The 5,824-nt window shown below is 37.4% G+C and overlaps 1 protein-coding gene across 5 annotated transcripts in view; it reads right to left on the reverse strand.

Annotated features, from left to right (window-relative positions):
- The window catches only part of LOC106879040 (neuromedin-U receptor 2), an 88,161-nt gene that overhangs the window by 4,810 nt on the left and 77,527 nt on the right, over positions 1-5,824 (reverse strand). For 3 of the 5 annotated variants that reach the window (XM_052976587.1, XM_014928454.2, XM_014928452.2), the window contains exon 2: positions 1,265-1,313. The gene's annotated coding sequence lies outside the window, so the exon portion shown is untranslated. The other 2 variants (XM_052976588.1, XM_014928453.2) reach the window with 2 other exon arrangements.

A 5,824-nucleotide genomic window follows, 5' to 3' on the forward strand; every position in this document is an offset into this window, starting at 1 on the left:
GTGTGTGTGTGTGTGTGTGTGTGTGTGTGTGTGTGTGTGTGTGTGCGTGTGTGTGCGTGTGTGTGCGTGCGAGTGTAAGCTAGCCTGTATGATTGCTATGGTTGAATTCGTGACTTCATGGCAATGCACACCAATACGAGGTCAAAGTGGATAAATGGATGAATTGTTGGTGTTTTGCTTATGTAAAGGAGTGGAAAGGATATATATGTATATGAGCACATACGTACGTATACATACACACACACACACACATATATATATATGTATATATATATATATATATATATATATATTCTTAGGTAGAATTAGACTCTAAAGAGGAGTGTACTTTCATATTTGAATGAAATATATTTTGTTTTTAATTTCAATTCCGAATTCAGCTACAATATTTTTAAGCTCTCACTTCTATACTTTTCCAGGCTCAATTAATTAAGAGTGTTATCATTCTTGTGCCCGTTAGTTTCCCTGTTAGCCCATTTTTTTTCACAGGCAACGCTTTTACAGCCCCAAATTAATTGCTATTGAGACAAAACTAAAAAAAAATATGAAATGTTAAAAATATTGATTTCCTTTTAATAAGTTTAAACTATAGCTAGAAATTGGATTTTATTAACTGAAAAAAAAATGTAAATTATATAAAAATGTCAACGAGAGGAGGAAGAAAATGCTCGTAAATAAGCAGTCGATGAAAAAAATGAAGAGATAAGCGCAAATCCGTCGGCTGGGTTAACACTAACACTTAATCCTTGAGTGTGTTTTGGTGCAATGATTCTGTTACAAACCTTGAGGTCCAATTGCCAGTTGGAAGATGACGTCTTCCTCTCCGATCTTGAAAATCCCGAAAAAGGTAAAGGGACATGTGAGATTCCTTTTCCTCTCGGGTTAAATTGTAAAAACAGAAGAATAAAATAGCTTCCATTCGTATCTGCCTTCTTCATAATGTTTACTTTCACTTTAAACAAATTTTAATTTCACACATTTTATACCAAGTCAAAATGGCGAAATCACTATTTTTTTCTAATGATATATGGGACATCGTCATTGTTTTATTTTAAGAGGTATAACAGTGACCTTGCCCTTTACAGCACCCAACCCTCACCCCCATTCATAACAAAATCACAACGTTTTGGGAGAAATTGCCGAGTTGATTAAGTCGACTCCAATGTCTGTGAAGGACGTATTTTCTGGATGTGCCGAGGGACGAAATGTGAAATCGACATGGGCAGGAATTGAACGCATAAGATAAAAGTACAAGGCTACATACCACAAAGGCCTTTGTCTTCTGCTCTATCGATTCAACCGCTCAACACCCTCTGTAATGACAATAATAATAATAATAATAATAATAATAATAATAATAATAATAATAATAATAATAATAATAATAGCAACAACAATAATAATGGTTTCAAATTTTGGCACAAGGTCACGTAATAATAATAATAATAAAAACAATAACAATTATAATTCTTTGTTGGCCACACAATAATAATAATTATTTTGATAATGGTTTCTTTATGGACAGTACGGGACAAAACAAAGAATGTGTGTGTGTGTGTGTGTGTGTGTGTGCGTGCGTGTTGTTGTGAGGGTTTTACGTACAAACAAGGTTAGCATAATGAAACGAAAAAAAAAAAAATTCAAACAATGTGTAATCCTCAATAGGGAGGAGACGTTCCAGGGCTGCTCATGGAAAAACCCCTTAAAAAAACCATGGGTGCCCTGCCTTTCGGGATTGGTACTTTTTCTTTCCTATAATAATAATAATAATAATAATAATAATAGTGATGATGATGATGGTGAAGAGGAAGAGGAGGAGAATGACAACTACGACGATGATGATGATGATGCAATCCTCCTGTTAGAGGAAGATTTCTAGGCTAATCCAGGGACTTCTCTATCCAAGATCTCCCTGAATATCAGGGAGAAAGTACCCTGTCTACTTATCTCTCTCAGACTTACAGAATTATACTAAGGGTGGCTCCCTCCACCCATGCTATTTTCGCTGCTCTCACCCGTGCTTCGCTAAATTCAGTCGAGGGCAGCATCTCCCTCTCCCCTCTTCACCTCCATGAAGGAAAGTCCTTGTCCTTTGTCCCCACATCTTCCAGCACCGTACACCACAAAGTAATGAGATTAAGGAAATACTCAGAAAGAAGTAAACGGAAAAGCTTTAAAATGTATTAAAGGAACACGAGGAGAAAAAAGCGACTTCTCAGTGGTTCCCAACCAGAGTCCATATGGCCCCCGAGGGTCCATATAAGATTTTTGGGGGGTTTACACAACAAAATAATAAATTGGGGATCCACAATAGAGTTTTTAAAGGGTCTCTGAAAAACGTTTCCTTTTGATATATGTATTGGTATGGATTGCAAGAAACAGCTAGGTCCCTTTCTTTAATGTTTTACGTAATTCAACCTACACAAGTTAAGGTGTGAAAAACAGGAATTTAGAACAGAAGTTTCTATAAAACTAGTTTTTGAACATCAAATGGCTATGTGAGGTCCACCAGAATAAAATAGTATTCAAAATAGTATATATAGGCGCAGGAGTGGCTCTGTGGTAAGTAGCTTGCTTACCAACCACATGGTTCCGGGTTCAGTCCCACTGCGTGGCACCTTGGGCAAGTGTCTTCTACTATTATGGCCTCGGGTCGACTTAGCCTTGTGAGTGGATTTGGTAGACGGAAACTGAAAGACGTCCGTCGTATATATGTTTATATATATATATATATATGTATGTGTGTTTGTGTGTCTGTGTTTGTCCCCCCCCCCCACATCGCTTGACAACTGATGCTGGTGTGTTTACGTCCCCGTAACTTAGCGGTTCGGCAAAAGGAGACCGATAGAATAAGTACTAGGCTTACAAAGAATAAGTCCTGGGGTCGATTTTCTCGACTAAAGGTGGTGCTCCAGCATGGCCGCAGTCAAATGACTGAAACAAGTAAAAGAGTAAAAGAGTAAAAGAGTAAAGGGGTCCATAGAAAAAAAAATGGTTGAGAACCCCTGCTTTCTATACAAGGAAATAATTGAATACAGACTAAAATCTAATTTAATCGGAGTAAAAAATATAGAAGAGAATAAACGGCAGAACCGTTTTAAAAAAGAATAAATGCCAAAAGCAAAATAGAAATCCGAAGATAAACTAAACAAAAGAAAATAAAAAAAAACAAAAACAAAGCAAAAACACTATTGACAATAACCATCCGTAAAACACGACAAGGTGGGAGTAAGCGAGAATAAAAACTTACAATGGATGAAATGGTCTGAACCTTTAAGGAGAAACAGAATGTTCCATTTTAGTTGAGCCGCAACAATTCTTGTCACAAGTAATTAAAGATAAAATTTGTGTTGAAAGATGTTAATTTTGAGTTCAGTCTATGATGCAATTGGCAAAATGAGGCGGCTGACTACATCATTTCCGGTATGGCCGTCCTTGCTAAACGTGTATCAAATGCAGAGTAGTTGACCGACGAGATGGATACGATAAACTGAAATATACCTGTCTCGCTGAGATGGAGTCCAAAACAAACTGTTTACGATGTAATTATGAAGGACTGGAGCCGAAATCTCTTTACTCTGATAGTTATCTCGCTTTGTCTAACCAAGTCATTGCCCGGAAGGAAGTGGGGAAAAAAACAGTCATAGTATAAGGGAAATTGAAACTGAAATAAACAGGATGTTGAAAACCGTACAAATAGTAATTGGAGCGGTAGATATGATTAAAATCATTGAGAAAGAAACTATACAGGATTCACTGCGTTGTACAACCGAAAAGAGAGCTTTGTTCGTTACAACATGCATTCTATACAAGAAGGCACTTTCAATTTACTGGCGCGATTGGAGCAACATAATCTCTGCACACATCACAAATCTAACACAAGCCTCACGAAATGATATAGCAAGACTTATACTATACGTACTCGGCCGACTCACAGCCACGGCCCATTAAACAAAACAAGCCCATACCTTCACTTAACCGATATGCACCGTCTTGACAGCAACCACTCACAGTTTCCACACATTCGTGTAAAACAGCCCATACAGCACATTCACAATCATGCGCAATCACTTCTTATGAAAAGTAACCCAGCGCATACACGCTGCTTAAATGTATGACATAATATAAAAGCTAACAAGACTATGTTGAAAAGTAAAGTATGTAAGTCAGGTCACTGCGATGAAGATAAACCCACAAGGTTTCCGAACGGCAATCAGACACAAAGAAAAGAAAAAAAAAGACCACACAAATCACAGGGCTTATATCAAACATAAGCACGAAACGACCCGTTCAAAGAACACAACTAGTTTTCAACAAAATCTAACATACATATACAAGGTGTATGAGTTAGTTCGTGTCTCCGAAAAGGGATCTGATGTGAGTTGTCTCGCTTGCCTATGACTTGCATTCAGGTGTTTTTAAGACCAAGCGCACTGAGAATGTATTCTCTTACGCCTAAAATGCACCCGACTCACGAACTAACAAACACACACATCTTGTGTATTTGTGTTCGATTTTGTTTATAGACCTCGAACTGCGTCTAACTTGTATTTGAACAACTAATTTTGCTTATATTCCACACACCAATTTGCCTATATTCCATGTTGTCTACATTCAATAGCACACAAGAAACACTAGAACATGTCAAGCACCATCATAAAGCAAATCATACAATTCTACATCACCAGCTGTCAATAATGCATATATCTTAGGGACACGATCATAATGGTTTCAAATTTTGGCACGAGGCCAGCAACTCCAAGAGATGGGATTCCATCAACTCCTAGTGTTCAACTGACACTTATTTTATCGACCCCAAAAGGATGAAAGGCAAAGTCGACCTCGGCGGAATTTGAACGCAAAACGTAGCGACGGGCGAAATTTTGCTTGGCATTTTACCTGGCGCCCTAAAAAAAAAATAATAATAATAATAATAATAATAATAATAATAATAATAATAATAATAAATAATGATAACAGCAACAACTATAATAATAATAATAATAATAATAATAATAATAATAATAATAATAATTAATTCGTTCTATTTAGAAGACCCCATCTAAAATCTGACGCAGAACAAATATATTTAGCATGAATACAGGGCCTTATGCAATTAGAAAACGATTAAAAATATCAGCTGTAGGACTGTAAAAATACACGAACGAAATAAACTGTTTTCTCTGTTCAAAGCAGCCAATAAATAGAAAAAAAATGGTGGTTGAAATAACAGAGTTGTGAGGAGAAAAGAGAAACACGAAGAGAAATTAGAGGAAAAGCAAAAACTAAGCTAAAAAAAAAAGGTATTACAGAATGGGGCCATGATAAAGTAAAGATATTAAAGCCCCCCTGCGTAGCTAATACCTGAAGATGAAAGGAGGATTTCGATAAGTGGTTCTCAACTGGGGGTCCACGTGGCCAATGGAGGGGTCCACGTGGCCCATGGGGGATCCGCATAAAATTTTGTCTTTAAAATTTATGTGCAATGAAGTGGTTATCCTTCTATAATGCACAAAGTGGAGGTGCGATGGCCCAGTGGTTAGGGCAGCGGACTCGCGGTCGTGGGATCGCGGTTTCGATTCCCAGACCGGGCGTTGTGTGTGTTTATTGAGCGAAAACACCTAAAGCTGTTTTCATCAAGTTAATTACAGGTAAGAACTTCTCTAGAACAAGAACATAGTGCAGCGATCGGTGCAACAGATGCAGTGAGTGTATCCATGTATGACCTCGACGACTGGTTGTCCATTCAGTCAGCCTAGGTTCAATCTCACGGTCGTTCATGACCGAAGGATGTCTTTACTCTTTTACCCTATATACATATAAT

This window comes from Octopus bimaculoides, chromosome 25 (assembly GCF_001194135.2).
Source record: "Octopus bimaculoides isolate UCB-OBI-ISO-001 chromosome 25, ASM119413v2, whole genome shotgun sequence".
NCBI lineage: Eukaryota > Metazoa > Mollusca > Cephalopoda > Octopoda > Octopodidae > Octopus > Octopus bimaculoides.